The following is a 21,810-nucleotide window of genomic DNA, read 5'->3' as shown; positions in this document are numbered from 1 at the left end:
AAAGAAAGGTGATTTAGATAGAATGCCAAATGGTTAGAATCTGCTAAATTACAGGGATTTTCACACACACAATATCCAAGCCTGACTGAGAATTCACCACGGAGTGACAAGTATTTGGACAAAAGCGCTGTGTTAATGGCAGAGGTCAGAGAAGAACAGCCAGATGGTTTGCACTGATACAAATGCACCAGTGACTAAAATGTCTTTGCTACAGAGCTGTGCAGAAGCACAAGTCTGCACAAGCCCTTGAAGAAGATGGACTACAGAGGGTGACACGTCTGTCATCTAAGAAATGGGATTTGAGGCTACAATTTGGAAAATGGGCGAGGGAACGACATTATCTGACTTTGTACATCCCCGTGGAATGTATGAATTTGGTGTGAACAAAAAAGACGGACTCTTTCTGCTTCGCATTAAAAGTTTTAGGCTGGTGTAATGTTACACGGGATAGTTTTTTTCACAATTAGTACCTGTCAATCGATGTTCAAACTAAATATGTTGCGATCAGGGTTTTATGCTACAAAATCTGATACCGATCATCCATGAGTGAGATTGGTCGATACCGATCACATTATATATATATATATATATATATATATATATATATATGATATAGGCTCCAGAAAGGGACAAGCGGTAGAAAATGGATGGATGGATATATATATATATATATATATATATATATATATATATATATATATATATATATATATACACATACACATATATGTATACATATATCCACACATATATTTATATATATTATTTACATATATACAAAATTACATACATACACATATATACACACATATATATATAGACGTATACATATATAAACATACATTTCTATAAAGATATATACATTGTCAACGCCGTCGTCTACAGCCCTCCAAAAACAAATCCTTCCATCCTTTCTGACTTCTCTGACCTCCTGACCCAACTGAAATGTTTCCATGCATATCACTTCTAGGTGATTTCAACCTCTACATGGACAAAGCCCAACAACAAACTGGCCTCAAGTGTCCTTGAAGTCCTACACTCATTTAATATCATTCAACACGTTAATTTTCCTACCCACACCAATGGACACATCCTGGATCTCGTCTGCTCCTCTGGACTTACCCCCCATTAACTCTTCAATCACAATCTCCTCATCTCTGATCACCTGGGCATCACTATGGCCATCCATATTCCTGTCCCAATCTCCAAAGCGAAAAGACTAATACATTTTCGGAATATCAAATCCTTCTCCTTATCTGCCTTCTCTACCCAACTCAATTCAATTCTATCAGCCTCTCCTCCTCCCGAGTCTAACAACCCATTTGATCTCATTATTTACTATAATGAAACACTGTCCACCTGCCTTGACATCCTGCCCCCCTTAAAATCCAAAATTGTCTATTTCACTCACTCTGCCCCCTGGTACAAAAGACAACTTGAAAGACTCACCGTACACCAGCAAGCATATACAGACTTCATCCAACAATACAAAACTGCCCTCAACACAGCCCAGTCCTCTTACTATTGCAATCTCATCCATTCTAACTCCTCCAATTCACAGACTCTGTTCAGTACAATAAAATCTTCAAACCCATCACCAACTCCACGTCGTCCTTCATCACGGAAAAATGCAATTAATTTCTGTCATTCTTTTAATCCAAAATCAAAACCATCTATAGCACCTTGACCCCCACTATCATCCTGAATGATGTACCACCTGTTCCACCTCTCCTCAACTCTCTAACACATTTCCTACCAAAGACCCAATCTGTTATAGGTACCGTAATCTCCTAAATAAATCCAAAACTCCACTTGTGCCCTTAATCCTACCACGACATCACTTGTAAAAGATTGCCTCGCGTCCATCACCCCAGTTATTACTGATATAATTACCGTATTTTTCGGACTATAAGTCGCAGTTTTTTTCATAGTCTGGCCGGGCTCCAGTGCGACTTATATATGTTTTTTTCCTTTTGTACTATGCATTTTCGGCAGGTGCGATTTATACTCCAGTGCGACTTATACTCCGAAAAATACGGTAAGACTTCCTTCACCGTTTTCTTCCTACTTCATTCAAAACAGCCCCAGTCACACCCATCCTCAAAAAAACCTAGACTTGACCCTGAAACCATTAGCAACTACCGGCCCATCTCTGACCCTACTTTTCTGTCAAAAATATGCAGTGGCAGGGCAAATAAGAACTCACCTCAACATCAATAATCTCCTTGATCCATTTCAATCTGGTTTCCGTTCCCACCACAGCACTGAAACAGCCCTGATCCAAGTCACAAATTACCTCCTCCTTGCATCTGACTAAGGCCACCTCAATCTCCTCATTCTTCTGGATTTCACCACAGCTTTTGACACCATTAATCACTCCATTTTTCTCCCCCACCTGGAAACTTCCCTCAACATCCCCGGTACTGCACTCTCCTGGATTAAATCATACCTGACCGACAGGCAGCAATTCATATCCATCAATAACTGAAAATCATCCATCTGACCCCTGTCCCAAAATGTCCCCTAAGGTTCGGTACTTGGCCCTCTCCTCTTCACCCTGTACATATGTCAACATGGCCTCAACTATCATTGCTATGCTGACAACATTCAAATCTACATTTCAACCCGGTCCATCACCCCTGCCAAACACACCACCCTCACCAACTGCCTCACTGACTTAATAAAATAGAATAGAATGGCTTATATTGTCACTATACACAAGTACAATGAGATTAAAAGAAACTCCAGTATCAGTGCGACAGTCTACAAATATGCAAAACATAGGAAGGAAAGAAAATAAAAATAGTGCAAAAGGAGGTAAGGTGCACAGTCCAGTCCTGAGAACGAATACATATAGATATATAGATATGTATTTTTGTACATATATACACATATGAAAATACATACACATATATATTAAGGCTGCACGATGTTGAGAAAATCCCTAATTGCATGATCTTCTCCAAAATTGAGATTTTGTACATAAAAATGCATACAACCACAAAAATAACGAGCGAAGGAAGACATATTACTTTTAGACTATCAATATAACATATTGAAATATTCCTACAACGGGACATTTGTCTAATTTGGGTTAGTGTGTGGCACTTCTCACTGGCGAGTCGCGAGGCTCTCTGTAAGTGTGTTGATAGCTGCGCCCTGCTCTCGTCTCTGCCGAGACAAAGATTGTAAATGACAGAAAAGAGAGGTCACTCTGTTCAGTTTCATTCAACTCGTAAATAAACGTGCTCTAGTGCTAAGAGTAATGCACAAAGTGAGACAATTTTCTTTCTGTTTGAAGCGAGAGACGAACAAATGTAAGTCTCAACTATTCTGATTGGCGAACAAGGATGTCACTCAAATGCCGGAAAGGGAGGGGAAAAAAACTCACCTTTTTGTGAACATGTTAAATGTGTTTTATAAAAACATGTTAAAAGGGAATTGCAATTTCTTTGGACTTTTGCCTATCATTAACAATTAGGGATGTCCGATAATATCGGGTTGCCGATATTATCGGCCGATAAATGCTCTAAAATGTAATATCGGAAATTATCGGTATCGGTTTCAAAAAGTAAAATGTATGACTTTTTAAAACGCCGCTGTACGGAGTGGTACACGGACATAGGGAGAAGTACAGAGCGCCAATAAACCTTAAAGGCACTGCCTTTGCGTGCCGGCCCAGTCACATAATATCTACGGCTTTTCACACACACAAGTGAATGCAAACATACTTGGTCAACAGCCATACAGGTCACACTGAGGGTGGCCGTATAAACAACTTCAACCTTGTTACAAATATGCGCCACACTGTGAACCCACACCAAACAAGAATGACAAACAAATTTCGGGAGAACATCCGCACCGTAACAGAACATAAACACAACAGAACAAATACCCAGAACCCCTTGCAGCACTAACTCTTCCGGGACGCTACAATATACACCCCCAGCTACCCCCCCCCTCCAACCCCGCCCACCTCAACCTCCTCATGCTCTCTCAGGGACAGCATGTCCCAAATTCCAAGCTGCTGTTTTGAGGCATGTTTAAAAAAATAATGCACTTTGTGACTTCAATAATAAATATGGCAGTGCCATGTTGGCATTTTTTTCCATAACTTGAGTTGATTTATTTTGGAAAACCTTGTTACATTGTTTAATGCATCCAGCGGGGCATCACAACAAAATTAGGCATCATAATGTGTTAATTACACGACTGTATATATCGGTATCAGTTGATATCGGAATCGGTAATTAAGAGTTGGACAATATCGGAATATCGGATATCGGCAAAAAAGCCATTATTGGACATCTTTATTAACAATCCTTATGTAAGACAACCACACATATGTTTTTTCTGTTTTTTATGCAATCTTAGTAGTATATAAATGCGAGGAAAATTCCGCCTACAATGGAGCCTCTGGAAGTAACATCCAAACACCTCCATCAAGGTTTAATGTAGTAACATTAGATAAATTAAACTATGTCTTTTCTAAATGGACAGCCACCGCATGTAGGACACCTAACATCTGTGAAGACCTAGTGCTGCAAGATGTCGTTCATGTTGTCAACTGCCGTCGTACAAACTACCTTGGAGGTACAAACTACCTAGGTAGTTTGTACAAAATAGAGATCAGCGCTGTCATCTGAAAAGGTAAATAAGCTTGTTTGTTTAAACAACTGGTTAAACTAAGGAATAATAAATGCAGATGTAAATGGTGCAGTATGTTAAGTTGTTTATGGGTGTCTTTGGTACATTATCTATTAACAATACGCTGTAAATCTGTACCTAGTTTGCTATAGTATTAAGACGTACATTAAGACTTTCAAATGGCATTTAATTCTTAATACACTTACTGTCACCAAGTTTTGAGCAAATCGATGACTTACAGTTCAGTAAAACATTTTACAAATGTTTCTATATGACATTCTGACTACCAAATTGCATTTGTATCCAAATATTGGGGTATTTTCTTAAGCAAATTTTGATTAATGCAAGCAAATAATAACCTGTGATTAATCATGATTAATCACAGTTCAAGACTGTGATTAATTTGATTAGTAAAAAATATATTGACAGCCCTAATATATTGAATATATACATATATTGTTGATGAGGCAAACTACTTAACATGTTTTGGGTGCTTGGCTTGAGGGGCCAAGCAATTAAATACAAAGACTGTCTATCATCACTAAACACAATCCAAAACACAAATGCAATATACAAAAACTGTACAACATTTCCTCCATAGCAAAGCCCCTGTGATTGCATTTGTGTTTTGGACTGTGTTCAGTGATGCCAGACAGTCTTTGTATTTAATTCGCCCCTCAAGCCAGGCACCCAAATCATGTTAAGTAGTTTGCCTCATCTCTTCAACCACTGAGTAACACAACACTCAATACCACATCAACAATAACAGCATCAGAAACAAGTCACCATATTTCATTATGCCTTGTCAGTTGACAGTTCTGCCAATACTATGGAATACTGCGTAACGAAAGCTCATTTTCCTAAAGAGACTTTTGGGCCATATGTGCACACTGTGAATAAATTCAAGTATGAATAGACCGAGTTTTGATGTGAACAGTCTTTATAGGAAATCCTTAGCCGTTCTTTTGAAGATACATCAGTCTTAGGAAAACCATCTTGTAGAACATTTCACTCCTCTATTGAACCAATTTCAAAGCTACAAAATCACCATTTGAGGAGTTGCGCATAATAATGAAAAATATACGGTGGTACCTTAATTTATGAGCACAATGCATTCCACGACTCAAAACACATACCTAAAGGAAGCCTCGCTCATTCAAATTAACTGAAATAAATATTAAATGTTTATGGTTTCTCTCTCTGATTTGGCATTCCGCTTCCTTTTCTTCGTACTAACTTTTTTAGTTCCGATACTTGGAGGTCAGGGTTGTGTTGATCTCTAAGCGGCACTTTAAACGCACACGTAAACTGTCAAATCATAATTTATGTTTGTTTCTTGTGTAAACAAAGCAGGATTAACATGTAACAATATATTATCTGTTCACTGCTCAAACAGCACGAAATTACTTCCACCGACAGTGAAAATGTTCGTAATTTAAGGTATTTTCACACCTTAGAGCAGTGTTTTTCAACCACTGTGCGCCATGAGATACAGTCTGGTGTGCCGTGGGAGATTATGTAATTTCACCTAATCGGGTTAAAAATATTTTTTGCAAACCAGTAATTATTATCTGCAAATAATGTGCCGTTGTTGAGTGTCAGTGCTGTCGAGAGCTCGGAAGAGTAACCATGTTATACTCTTCCATATCAGTAGGTGGCAGCAGGTAGCTGATTGCTTTGTAGATGTCGGGAACATGGTTTGTTGTCATGATCACAATATGCAGACGACAGCGGGAGGCAGCGTACAGGTAAAGAGGTATCTAACGCTTAAACCAAAAGTAAACAAAACGCAAGTGCCCCTAAGAAAAGGCATTGAAGCTTAGGGACGGCTATGCAAAACAAAACTAAAACTGAACTGGCTACAAGGTAAACAAAAACAGTATGCTGGACGACAGCAAAAACTTGCAGCGTGTGGAGCAGAGACGGCGTCCACAAAGTACATCTGTACATGACATGACAAGCAACAAAGAAGGATAGCAACAACTTCAATAGTCTCGATTTGTTTTTACAAAGCAGGTGCAGGGAATAGCGCTCAAAGGAAGACACGAAACTGCGAAACCACCAAAATAGGAGCCCAAGACAAGAAGTAAAACACTACACACAGGAAAACAGCAAAAAAACTCAAAATAAGTCACGGCGTGATGTGACAGGTCGTGACAGTACACCTACTTTGAGACAATCCTTATAGTGATGCATGGTTGGTTATGGTTTAAAGTCATATCCAACACTTGCGAGAACAAATTTTTACTGTCTGTTGAGTTTAATTTTTTTATGTTTTCTGCTGGTGGTGTGCCTCAAAATGTTTTCAATGAAAAAAATGTGCCTTGGCCTAAAAAAGGTTAAAAACACTGCCTTGGAGCATAACAAAAAGCTGATAGACATTTCATATCTCAAATTACTCATAAGTTAAGGTACTCGTAAGTTGTACTATGATTTTCTGCAGAGCAGTTGCCATGAAACACAGCATTACTACTAGCAAGCGATGTAGTGCGTACCTGACACCTACTAAAAAATACACACCAAACTTGAAGATTTTGTGTGAAAGATTTAATTTTCATTTAACAAAGTAACATTAAGAGTTGTATCAGCTAGAACCAATCATCCATCTGCTTTGGAGAAAAATTTAATGAGGCAACACTCCAAGCAGCATAGCCATTACCTTCTGGCAGATCTAAAGAGCAGACATGTTTTGTCTGGGTTTGTTTCAAGTGGTTTAATACGATGCATTTCTCCTACAATCAGTGGTTATTCTGCAGGAGAGATACAGTGCTCAAACTCAGCACTGTTTATCTTTCAATGTGTATTTTATGCTTGATATAGTGTAAATTAGGGATGGGCGATAAAATTATATCAATCTATACTGCAAAAAAAAACGTTCTCCAATAGCAAAGAGAGACAATTTCAATAATATTACATTCATTTGTTCATGTTTTAAAAGATGTATAAGGAGCACTCTGCTGTTTTTAAGGACATTAGGCAAAAAAGCAAGTCAAAGATAATCTCTGTGACAGCACTCTAGTGTTTTTAAGAATCTGCTGCAAAACTGTTAATCTCTCACCAGTTGAATAGCCTAAACGATGAACGAGAGAAGACCTAAAAAGGAACCTTGAGGAACACTACTAACATGACCAAAGAAGTTGAACAAATGACTACTGACCGCTTCTAAAGTAAACAAGCTACAACAACATCTTGATTACATAAGTTACATTATGAAAAACATATGTAACTGCCCAAATGGAGAGGACTTAAAAGGGTTTCTCAGTTGTGTAAATCACGATTTCGGACCCCAGTGTTTTATGTTTGCGAGCAAGGTCAAAATGTCAATGCAAGGATCTGCCAAAGTGTTTACAGTGGTCCAAGTTTCTCTAGAAAACCGTACCTCTCTAGTGTTTTTAGGATTTTGCTGCAAAAATGTTTGTCTCTCAAGTTTTGAACTGAACTGGCCGGTATGGTATCATTCTCGGACCGTATTTGGTCTCTGGGCCGCCAGTTGAATAGCCCTGCGCTGTACATGGAGCCTCTTATCTGCATATTAAATCACAAATAATCTCCTGATGTCTTCACCTCTCACTTATTAGCAAACATGACAAAAATAGTTTTTTACTATTTTGTCATTCAAACAATGTATTTCTGAAGAAGTCTGCACAAGGTCCATTAGTCGCCATTAAAAAGTATGCATCACAAGGTACTATTTATTCGCTGCTCGAGCACTGTGCAGCAAAGAGAGTGCTTGAAAACAGCATATTCGGGTCGTGTATTTGTACAGTATATATCGTGTACATTTACAAAAGTGAATCTCAATTAATTTAAAGTATGGAGCAAAAATTATTTGATTTCAAGAGTTGAAATCAGACAGACTAATTATGATAAATGATAAATGGGTTATACTTGTATAGCGCTTTTCTACCTTCAAGGTACTCAAAGCGCTTTGAAACTATTTCCACATTCACCCATTCACACACACATTCACACACTGATGGCGGGAGCTGCCATGCAAGGCGCTAACCAGCACCCATCAGGAGCAAGGGTGAAGTGTCTTGCCCAAGGACACAACGGACTTGACTAGGATGGTAGAAGGTGGGGATTGAACCCCAGTAACCAGCAACCCTCCGATTGCTGGCACGGCCACTCTACCGACTTCCCCACGCCAAAAGGCTCAGGAGGATTTTGTAAAACTGTAATTTACAAACTTGTCAACAATACTGACTCTAATTTCATTTGAAAATATCATCATCAAAATGATTTTGTACTGAACTGAAATAATATTCTTAGGCTTTAAGTAATGGCCAAAACTGATATTAATCCGATACCCTATCAGCACGAATCGTATTACATACTTTTTGATCAGATGAAATTACTCAGAGAACATTGGTACTGTATCCACTCGGCATCCATTGCACCTGTCACCCAGGGGCCTGGGGTCCCCACATTTGCGGACCCTTCCAAGGTTTCTCATTGTTCCCATTGGGTTGAGGGTTTTCTTGCCCTTATGTGGGATCAGAGCCGATGATTTTGTTGTGGTTTGTGCAGCCCTTTGAGGCATGTGTGATTAAGGGCTATATAAATAAACTTTGATTGATTGATACTATAATTTCCGGTCTATCACCTGCTACTTTTTTCCAACACTTTGAACCATGCGCTTCATACAATTTTGTGGCTAATTAATGGATCATTACTTCCGGGTTGGTTAAATACTGTATGTTTTTTACCCCCACATGTCGATGACATGCACACGACCGACCCCAAAGCAAAGAAGACACCAACATAAAAGGAAAAACCCGCCACAAGGAACAAAAATCCACTATCACTAACAGGACCCAAAAGGGCATAGCGCCGAAGAAGACGATCGGAGGGGGCAAAAGAGGAGGAGAAGGAAGACAGCTCTCTCCGGTAGGCTGTACGTGTGTTACAAGCACTGTCTTTTGTGAATGAACACAAGAGCTTGTGTAAATATTTCAAAAAGTTTCAATGTGTACACCTTTGGCCAATCAACATGTGCGCCCAATATATTTACACAATACAATTTGTCCAAAAAATAGGTGGGTGCGGTTTAAAAACAGACATGCTCTGTTGCCCGGAAATTAAGGTAGGTTTGAAAAACATGAACCTAATTAAAAAGCGGTAATTCATTTTGTTGGCGACACCTTGAGGCCCGAATAAATCATCACGTTAAGGTCATGACGCAGTAATTTAAAATGAAGGGGACACGTTTGCTACTGGATATTTTCTAATACGCCTATGCCTTGGAGACTTTTTAAGGTAATATGAAACTGTGATTATTTGATACCTATTTATAATGACAAATGTTGTGCAATAGTGTTCAATTAAAGATACTTATTAGGCTTGTCTATAGTTTGTGCACTATTGTATGCTGTTGTGTAGCTGCTAGCTCATGGTAGCCTACACTCTACCATGTTTACCTTTTGAAAATGACTTTACTAAAATACAAGAAAAGACCAACCTTGTGTGCTAATTGTAGGACATTCAATGTTAAATAGCTGTCCTGCTTTGCGCAAATAAACGCGCTACAGGACTTCTTGTATTACAGCGCTTATCAGAGATTTTAGATGCAAGTCGAAAAAATGCAATAAAGGTTTTTTTTGCTAACATCGATATGAGATCTTAATATCACATCAGGACACCCCTAGTTATTAGTGTCAACATGTCAGCCTTTCCTCATTACATTTTGCATTTTTGCTCAATTGTTAAAGTGGACCTATGATGAATTTCATCTTTACTGACTTGTAAAGGTTGTTACAATGTTGGTTATTCATGTTAAACAATGCCAAAGCCTTAAAGAGATTTATGCATTTGGGTGTGAGCTTGCATGCAGTTTGGGATGCTGTTTGTGGGATTTTGCAGTCTGGCTACGCCGTGACGTCACAGCAAGGTGGTCGTACTTATTTGGACAATAGTAAAGCTCTGCTTCAGGCTACAAGGAAACACAAAAAAAGCAAAGATGAAGTATTATTTTCATATAATCTTGGCACGTGAATAACAACACTGACTTAAATGTTGATAAAATCCGCTTTTTTAATACAGAGTCTCAATCAAAAAGGCGAGTGTGCAAGTTTACTTAAAAAGTTTAAAAAGTTAAAGTACCACTGATAGTCACACACACACACTAGGTGTGGTGAAATTACCCTCTGCATTTGACCCATCCCCTTGTTCCACCCCCTGGGAGGTGAGGGGAGCAGTGAGCAGCAGTAGTAGCCGCGCTCGGGAATAATTTTAGTGATTTAACCCCCAATTCCAACCCTTGATGCTGAGTGGGTCCCATTTTTATAGTCTTTGGTATGACTCGGCCGGGGTTTGAACTCACGACCTACTGATCTCAGGGCGGACACTCTAACCACAAGGCCACTGAGATATTGTGACAGAGTGAATCTATACAGTATGTTTATGAAGTCAATTGTCCACCGTGCCTAGAAAAAAAATTGCGGTGACGACTTCAAGTTATATATTTAAACACTGTACATTGTCAAAAAATTAATTATGATACTTTTGGAGAGGGCGGGGCGTGTTTTCATTTGCAAACTGGGGATGTGTCCAGAATCTTGCAGACAGATTGAAAAAAACGGTTTATAAAAGAGAAAAATGTATGCAAAATTTACACCAAAGCATATTCAATAGATATTATCTAGGCCAGTGGTCCCCAACCACCGGGCTGCAGCCCGGTACCGGTCCGTGGATCGATTGGTACCGGGCCGCACAAGAAATAAAAAATAAAAAATAAAAAATAAAAAATAAAAAATAAAAAATAAATATATATATATATATATATATATTATTTTTTATTTTATTTTTATTTATTTTTTAAATCAACATAAAAAACACAAGAAACACTTACAATTAGTGCACCAACCCAAAAAACCTCCCCCATTTACACTCATTCACACTCATTCGCACAAAAGGGTTGTTCCTTTCTGTTTATAACAGTGAAAATGTATCTTAAATTTAGGGAAAATATTGCCAAGGGGAAGAATGTAGATGATAAAAAGCGGGGGACCAAGAACAGAGCCCTGGAGCACACCAGAGGATACGGGAGACGGAGGGGATTTGAACGAACGGAGTTGAACAAACTCAGTGCGGTGGGAGAGATATGGTCTTAACCAGTGAAGGGGTGTACTTGTGATGCCAATACTGTGCAATCTATGGAGGAGGACAGGGTGTGAAATGGTATCAAAGGCTGCAGTGAGCTCTAAAAGGATTAGGATAGTGAGAAGACCAGAATCATATTCTAGTTTATTGAGATACACAAGTCTTAGTGTTATTGTTAATATACCAGTGTCAACATGTCAGTATTCCCTCATTACATTATGCCTTTTTGCAAAAATGTTTTACTGTTTTTTTATTATAATGATAAATAATGATAAATGGGTTATACTTGTATAGCGCTTTTCTACCTTTATTAGAGATGTCCGATAATATCGGACTGCCGATATTATCGGCCGATAAATGCTTTAAAATGTAATATCGGAAATTATCGGTTTTAAAAAGTACAATTGTGTACACGGACGTAGGGAGTAATACAGAGCGCCAATAAACCTTAAAGGCACTGCCTTTGCGTGCCGGCCCAGTCACATAATATCTATGGCTTTTCACACACACAAGTGAATGCCAGGTCACACTGAGAGTGGCCGTATAAACAACTTTAACACTGTTACAAATATGCGCCACACTGTGAACCCACACCAAACAACAATGACAAACACATTTCGGGACAACATCCGCACCGTAACACAACATAAACACAACAGAACAAATACCCAGAACCCCTTGCAACACTAACTCTTTCGGGACGCTGCAACATACACCCCCGCTACCCCCAAACCCGCCCACCTCAATCTCCTCATGCTCTCTCAGGGAGAGCATGTCCCAAATTCCAAGCTGCTGTTTGGAGGCATGTTAAAAAAAATAATGCACTTTGTGACTTCAATAATAAATATGGCAGTGCCATGTTGGCCTTTTTTTCCATAACTTGAGTTGATTTATTTTGGAAAACCTTGTTACATTGTTTAATGCATCAAGTGGGGCATCACAACACAATTAGGCATAATAATGTGTTAATTCCACGACTGTATATATCGGTATCGGTTGATATCGGAAATCGGTAATTAAGAGTTGGACAATATCGGCAAAACAAGCCATTATCGGACATCCACAGCCAATAAAAAAACAAATAGGGAAAAAACTGAACCACGTGCCAAAATTGGCCCCCGAGCCGCACTTTGGACGTCCTTGCCTGTGTTAACAGTTTGTTATTGTAGTAAAGAGCTGCACTGCATCATACTGAGAACTGTTTTTAATATATGGAAATAAAATATATTAAGGCAATAATTTAATATGTTTACAACACATACAAAGCAGGCATATTGATGTTTAATAAGAACAAATATGTATATTTAACGATGCAAAACCTCAAATCAATGAGGTCTGAGCAGATAATTGAGCGCCATATTAATTTGATTAATAGGTTGCCAGCCGAAACGTTTGTAAAGTGATGTATTTTGATACGCTTTTATTCTATATTTGCGAGTTCACGACTTCCTTGGAAGTTGTATATTTTGAAGAAAAAGTGGTTACCGTTTGAGCGTAGAGGGCCAGGACAAACGAGGCTTCCTCAACACGGGGCGAAGCTTCTCCAAGGTCCGGTTGCGGCACAGGTAGCGCTCGGTGTCCGAGTTGAAGCGCTGTTTGATCCGTATGTTGGTCCTCGGCTGCCGCCACAAATGTTTGGGTGGTTTGGCGAGCCCCGCTCCCTCTCGGCTTAACGTCGCGCACTCCATTTTTTTTTCGTGTACTTTATTTGCTAAATAGACGACTCTCTCTTCCGGAAAACAGTGACGGGAAAAAAAAAGGAGACTAGAGGCGGTCACCGGGACGGGACATGGCGCGCTGCTGTCCACGCTCCACCGTGCTAAAGAAGACACTGCGAGGCTCCCCGTCTTCCTTCCTCTCTCACTTGGCCTTTATGGCTCTCTCCCCGCCCTCCTGGATGCGAGCTGTTCACCATCTGTCCATCACTAGTGTCAACATTAAAAGTGCTCCTTCTCTAAGCGTTTAATGGAGATTTGAATAGGGAAAGGCTTTCTTGGATGGAGAGCTTTTTATAGGACTGGACGCAAGGATTATAGACAATTGATAACAATTACATAAACATAATGGATAATCATCTTTTTGTCATTCAACATTTGCATTTACACAACTTGCAAAATATTACTAATAGATTGTTACTTAAAGTGGTCATGTAATGATTTTTTTCCTATATTTAAAACTAGATATGTCCGATAATGGCTTTATTGACCAACTCTTAATTACCGATTTCAATATCAACCGATACCGATATATACAGTCGTGGAATTAACACATTATTACGCCTAATTTTGTTGTGATGCCCTGCTGGATGCATTAAACAATGTAACAAGGTTTTCCAAAATAAATCAACTCAAGTTATGGAAAAAAATGCCAACATGGCACTGCCATATTTTTTTATTATTGAAGTCACAAAGTGCATTATTTTTTATAACATGCCTAAAAACAGCAGCTTGGAATTTGGGACATGCTCTCCCTGAGAGAGCATGAGGTGTGTGTCCCAAAAGAGTTAGTGCTGCAAGGGGTCGGCAACCCAAAATGTTGAAAGAGCCATATTGGACCAAAAATACAAAAACAAATCTGTCTGGAGCCGCAAAAAAATTAAAAGCCATATTACATACAGATAGTGTGTCATGAGATATAAATTGAATTAAGAGGACTTAAAGGAAACTAAATGAGCTCAAATATACCTACAAACGAGGCATAATGATGCCTAAATAGCATGTTAGCATCGATTAGCTTGCAGTCATGCAGTGACCAAATATGCCCGATTAGCACTCCCCACAAGTCAATAACATCAACAAAACTCACCTTTGTGCATTCATGCAAAACGTTAAAAGTTTGGTGGACAAAATGAGACAGAAAAAGAAGTGGCATAAAACACGTCCTAGAATGTCCGAGAAAGTTATACATGTAAACAAAATACGGTGAGTTCAAGGACCGCCAAAATTAGTAGGACAAAACGGCGCTCGCCACTCGAATCAGTGAAACATGTTTAATATAAACAGTGGGATTTATAACAATTAGGGAGGTTTGTGTCATGTTTGGCCTCCTACAGAAACCATATTAAAACAAAAAAATTTTTTTTTTCCCTTCATCTTTTTCCATTTTTCATACATCTTTGAAAAAGCTCCAGGGAGCCACTAGGGCGGCGCTAAAGACATGCGGCTCTAGAGCCGCGGGTTGCCGACCCCTGGGTTAGGGTGTAGCGGGGGTTTATATTGTAGCGTCCCGGAAGAGTTAGTGCTGCAAGGGGTTCTGGGTATTTGTTCTGTTGTGTTTATGTTGTGTTACGGTGCGGATGTTCTCCCGAAATGTGTTTGTCATTCTTGTTTGGTGTGGGTTGACAGTGCGGCGCATATTTGTAACAGTGTTAAAGTTGTTTATACGGCCACCCTCAGTGTGACCTGTATGGCTGTTGACCAAGTATGACTTGCATTCACTTGTGTGTGTGAAAAGCCGTAGAGATTATGTGACTGGGCCGGCACGCAAAGGCAGTGCTTTTAAGGCACGCCCCCAATATTGTTGTCTGGGTTGAAATCGGGAGAAATTCAGGAAAATGGTTGCCCCAGGAGATTTTCGGGAGGGGCACTGAAATTCGGGAGTCTCCCGGGAAAATCGGGATGGTTGGCAAGTATGACTGGGAGACACAACTGCTCTGTACTTCTCCCTATGTCCGTGTACCACTACGTACAGCTGCGTTTTAAAAAGTCATAAATTTTACTTTTTGAAACCGATACCGATAATTTCCGATATTACATTTTAAAGCATTTATCGGCCGATAATATCGGCAGTCCGATATTATCGGACATTTCTATTTAAAACACTTCCTTGTGGTCTACATCAGTGGTCCCCAACCACCGGTCCGGGGACCGGTACCAGTCCGTGACACATTTGCTGCCAAGCCACACAGAAACGTTAAGGCCCTGTTTACACTAAGCCGGATAAGGTTATCCAGGGTAAATCCCACCTAACCTTATCCGTGTCCACACACAACAATGCCACCGTTTGAGACCCCCGCCCCCTGCCCCTCCGTCCGCCAGCGCAACACGACCTAATAGGCTATTTTATTGATTATGGGAAAATGGATTGATGGTACTTTCTCGTCACTTATTGTTTGTCTTTGGTACACTAATGCAGTGATTTCCAACCACTGAGCCGTGGCACACTAGTGTGCCGTGAGATATTGTCTGGTGTGCCGTGGAAAATTATGTAACTTCACCTAATTGGTCCAAAAAATATTTTTTGCAAATTAATAATCATAATGTGCCGTTGTCTAGTGCCTGTGCTGTGTAGAGCTTGGCAAGGGTAATTTTGTAATACTCCACATCAATAGGTGGCAGCAGGTAGTTCATTGCTTTGTAGAAGTCGGAACGCGTCGAGTTTGTCGTGATCCCAATATGCAGAGCACAGCGGCAGACAGTGTGCAGGTAAAAAGGTATGTAACGCTTAAACCGAAAATTAACAAAAGGCAAGTCCCGCTAGGAAAAGGCACTGAAGCATAGGGATGGCTATGTAAAACAAAAGTAAAACTGAACTGGCTACAAAGTAAACAAAAACAGAATGCTGGACGACAGCAAAAACTTGCAGCGTGTGGAGCAAAGACGGCGTCCACAAAGCACATTTGTACATGACATGACAATCAACAATGTCCCAAAAAAAGGATAGCGTACGCACAACTTAAATAGTCTTGATTGCGAAAACAAAGCAGGTGCGGGCAATGGCACTCAAAGGAAGGCGTGAAGCTGCTACAGGAGAACACCAACAAAACAGGAAGGGTCACCAAAATAACAGCGCAAGACAGGAACTAAAGCACTACACACAGGAAACAACAACAAACTCAAAATAAGGCACGACTACCTGGTGGAGTTTCATTTTTTAACCTTTTCTGCTGGTGGTGTGCCTCCGTATTTTTTTTATGAAAAAAATGTGCCTTGGCTCAAAAAAGGTTGAAAAACACTGCACTAATGTGTATATTATAGGCCATTGGTTCTTTGTTTTATTTTTGCAAAAATATATATCTATTTTTATATTGCTCTTTTTATCTTTGGTATGAACATTATTATGTAAACTCGAAGTTATTGGGTTTTTTTTTGTTTTTTTGTTGTTGCTATTTTTGCATTACAACATTTTATTATTGATCATGTTGTACTGCATTGTAATCTTTTGTTTTCTGATTGTGTGATGTTTTTTGCCTGCACCCCAGGAAGAATAGTCTCCACTGTGGTGTAGACTAATGGGGATCCTTAATAAACTAAACTAAACTAATACGCATGCGCAAGTCATAGTCACCTCCAGTGCTGCTTTGTGTGCAAGTTCTTATCTTTAACTTATCTGAACAATATCCAGTGTTGTGGTATTTCTATTAACTGGAATCCAGTGTGCTGTGGGGCCCTATTGTAGTGAATCACACCTGAGCCATCATAAATTAATCAAATCTTGATTAGAAGCATAAACAATGTGATAAAGAACATTTTACATTAATCAAACTAGGGATCTAGATATCTGGTCAGGACACTCCTCACTCTTTTAGCTTCACCTTCATTGTTCACTCGTTTTTGGTGACTTTATATACTCTGGACCTAGATGTTGAGTCCGCGACAATAACTGATACAGTCTGCTTTGCCAGTCCAAATGCATTCGCTGTTTGCCATAGTTTTCCCTCGACGGCCTGGTAATTCAAAGCACACACTACCTGTTTTCATCACATCCACGGGAGCTTGCATTCTTGTCGACCCTCCTTCGACAAATGGATGAAGTTTTTTGGTAAGTAGAATCACAGCTGACCTGGACATTGGAAAGTTCTCTTGCCGTCTGAGAAGTGTTGTATCCCAAATAGCTGCAATCGCTTTCTCTTAAGGTATTCATGTGTGATTTCCACAAGCGTCTGTACAGACGAAAGGAGAAACACAAGCATGTCTGGATGACTCGCCTTCATATTTCCAGTGGTTAGCTCCGAGTTACGAAACCGTTTTATTATGAAGGTGGCTGTGGCGCGTTCTTTCTGGCGTCACTTCCTTTCCTAACTCAGTTAGTAAACGATCAATGAGTCCATACAATGCTAAAAGCCGGAGATTCAAGAAATAGACGGCACACTTACCCGTGTAAAAAATTATCTGAGGAGGGGGACCTTAAACGATGGTTTAGTGTGGCTGAAACGGGGCTTAGGCTAAATAATTATTCGTTTAAGGGGTTATCCGGCTTAGTGTAGACATGGCCTCAGTAATTTTCTAAACTACCGCATTTTCTCCGACTTAACTTTCGCCTGTCCCACTAAACACATCAATAGTTTGTTTATAGATGTATATTACAACTCCAAGTCACCATTTGTTATAGTACATGGTAGGGATGTCCCTATCCGATATTTGGATCGGCAAAAAATGCGTATCGGCAAGGCATGGGAAAATGCCGATCCAGATCCAGTTTAAAAAAAAAACTCCGGTCCGTGTTTTCCAACGCACAGATTCAAATAATACATTCCACTTTTCTGCTGCTCCCTATTTCCGTTCCGCATTTTCCAGCACACCTTCAACACATCCACAGGTCTATGGATTCCCACGCAGTTGCTTTTAGCTGCTGGCATTGCACTACAGGCTCTTCCCACTCCTTCTTCTGTCTCCTTCTCACAGACAGCAAGCGCAACTTCTTACACACGTCACATACGTCGTCCTCTCCCAGCAGAGAGGTAGCAGCATGGCTAACGTTAGCTGTGATGCTAGCGCAGCCGCTAAGGTGCGCGCCTGCTCAAACGTCCTCTGCGCACAGCAAATCTATGCCACGCACAAAATCAAATAAAAAAATAAGCGCACAACAATTTTTGACACACGGACACGACAGAGAAAACAGTTTTCGTCATCATTGTTCAAATATTGTAACGTCTGTCGAGACGCTTATCTCCGTTCGGTGCCACACGTCCACACCATCAAAATGCCGAGGCAAAAATTTCCACATCAACACCGTATGAAAAAATTAGTGATTTTTTTAGTTGTGATTTCCTTCTCTGCATGAAAGTTTAAAAGTAGCATATATTAATGCAGTATGAAGAAGAATGTTTTAATGTCGACATGCAAGCCTTGAAAGAACATTTTGAAAATCAAGACTACATTTCCTGCAAATGGGTGCATTTCTACCCTATATTTTAACTTTAGATTTATTCTCATGTCAAACTCTTTTGGCTGTCTTTTTGACACTTACATCCGGCGTCCCCCTCCACACCCCGGATGATAAATAATTCAATGTGATTATCTTGTGTGATGACTGTATTATGATGATAGTATATATCTGATAGTATATATCTGTATCATGAATCAATTTAAGTGGACACCGACTTAAACAAGTTGAAAAACGTATTCGGGTGTTACCATTTAGTGGTCAATTGTACGGAATATGTACTTCACTGTGCAACCTACTAATAAAAGTCTCAATCAATCAATCAAAACACATAGAATCATCATACTGCTGTGATTATATGCATCAAGTGTTCATTCAAGGCTAAGGCAAAATATCGAGATATATATCGTGTATCGCAATATGGCCTTAAATTATCGCAATCTTAAAAAAAGGCCATATCGCCCAGCCCTAGTTCAATGATGCCATTTCTGTTTGTCATGTATAATTTTGTCTATTTTGTGTTTATCCTTGAATAAACAGGTCAGTTTCCTTTTACCAACCATTGTGTATTATTCAAACTCCCCTAATTCAGCTGGCTAGTTGTTATCAAGAGTACTAAAACCCTTTTCAACATGATTCTGACAACTAAGTAGGCTAAATAACTTTAAACTTTAATACATGTTCGGATAGGCCAGTATCGGTCAGTATCGGTATCGGTCAGTATTGGTATCGGATCGGAAGTGCAAAAACAATATCGGTATCGGATCGGAAGTGCAAAAACCTGGATCGGGACATCCCTAGTACATGGGACAATTCACATTAATGAACATATAAAATGTTAATGTGCCAAATTGTAGCCAAAGGCTAATAAATCTGCAGTTCCCAGCACGGTCATTGCATATAGCAGGGTAGGGTTGTACGGCATACTAGTATTAGTATAGTACCGCAATAATAATTAATCATATTCGGTACTATACCGCCTCTGAAAAGTACCAGTCCACCGCGCCTCCGTCGTCGTCACGTCTTGTCATTGCTGGTTTTACGAGCAGACGATCATGTTCGGTCGCGCACAATCATGGAGTACTTACAAACGGACACAGTGTGTAGACAGAAAAGGGAGAACGGAGGCATTTTGGCTTAAAAACTAACAATAAAGGTGAAGTTATAACACTGAAACACCCTCAGAAAGAGGTGCTTTAATCAATCAATCAATCAATCAATGTTTATTTATATAGCCCTAAATCACAAGTGTCTCAAAGGGCTGCACAAGCCACAACGACATCCTCGGTACAAAGCCCACATAAGGGCAAGGAAAAACTCACCCCAGTGGGACGTCGATGTGAATGACTATTTAAGACATGGCTAGCTACCTAGCGGCTAAAGTTCAGTTCTAAATCACTAATCCTCGCCTCCATGGCGACAAATAAAGTATGTTTCTTACAAGTATCATCCCTGCAGGACGAGGAATAGCTAAACATGCTTCACTACACACCGTAGCTCACCGGCGTCAAAATGTAAACAAACGCCATTGGTGGATCTACACTTGACATCCACTGTAATGATACCAAAGTAGAGGAGCGCATCTAGTCTATACTACTATGATTACGTCGATATTTTTTGGCATCACATCGTTTTTTTTTTTTATTTATGCACCTGGGGATAGGTTGATTGGCAACACTAAAATTGGCCCTAGTGTGTGAATGTGAGTGTGAATGTTGTTTGTCTATCTGTGTTGGCCCTGTGATGAGGTGGCGACTTGTCCAGGGTGTACACCGCCTTCCACCCGATTGTAGCTGAGATAGTCTCCAGCACCCCCCGCGACCCCAAAGGGAATAAGCGGTAAAAAATGGATGGATGGATGTTTATAAACTCAGGAAATACGAGGACTTTGAATTTGACCAATGTATGATCCTGTAGCTACTTGGTATCGGATTGATACCTAAATTTGTGGTATCATCCAAAAGTAATATAAAGCATCCAAACAACAGAAGAATAAGTGATTATTAAATTTTAACAGAAGTGTAGATAGAACATGTTAAAAGAGAAAGTACGCAGATATTAACAGTAAATGGACAAGTAGATTAATAATTTATTTTCTACCGCTTGTCCTTAATAATTTTGACAAAACAATACAATGGAAATTGACACAATATGTTACTGCATATGTCAGCAGAATAAATTAGGAGTCTTTGTTTGCTTACCGGGGCGGTATAGCTCGGTTGGTAGAGCGGCCGTGCCAGCAACTTGAGGGTTGCAGGTTCGATCCCCGCTTCCGCCATCCTAGTCACTGCCGTTGTGTCTTTGGGCAAGACATTTTACCCACCTGCTCCCAGTGCCACCCACACTGGTTTAAATGTAACTTAGATATTGAGTTTCACAATGTAAAGCGCTTTGAGTCACTTGAGAAAAAGCGCTATATAAATATAATTCACTTCGCTTCACTTCACCGTACTTACTACTAAAAGACAAGTTGTCTTGTATGTGCACTATTTTATTTAAGGACAAACTTGCAATAACAAAACATATGTTTAATGTAACCTAAGATTTTTTGTAAAAATAAAGCCAATAATGTAACTTTTTGTGGTCCCCTTAATTTAGAAAAGTAGCGAAAAGTAGCGAAATAATGTTGGTACTGGTACCGGTACCAACATTATTTCGATACTTTGTATATTGGTATCGGGACAACACTATAGCAAGGGTTCTTAAGTTTGTTGACCTCGTTGCCCAACTTTTCCGCTACAGAGGGGCCTGGGGACCAATCAAATATTAACACTGAATTAGTAATCTTACTCTTGATCTTGCTCATTTTCAGAAATTATATCTAACCTACTTACAGTTTACTACCTTGTCAATTGATATAAAAGCATGGGTCAATCACAAAGATTATTATTAATTGAACAAATAAATCTTAGGCTCAGGTCAGGCTGATTAGAAGAAGAAGTACTAATCAAACAATAC

At 39.6% G+C, this 21,810-nt stretch overlaps 1 protein-coding gene across 2 annotated transcripts in view; it reads right to left on the bottom strand.

Annotated features, from left to right (window-relative positions):
- The window catches only part of LOC133616537 (3',5'-cyclic-AMP phosphodiesterase 4C-like), a 220,554-nt gene that overhangs the window by 132,653 nt on the left and 66,091 nt on the right, over window positions 1-21,810 (bottom strand). The window lies entirely within an intron of this gene.

This window comes from Nerophis lumbriciformis, linkage group LG14, assembly GCF_033978685.3.
Source record: "Nerophis lumbriciformis linkage group LG14, RoL_Nlum_v2.1, whole genome shotgun sequence".
NCBI lineage: Eukaryota > Metazoa > Chordata > Actinopteri > Syngnathiformes > Syngnathidae > Nerophis > Nerophis lumbriciformis.
Note: the sequence above shows the minus strand (reverse complement) of the source record. Positions and strands in the feature narration are given on the sequence as shown.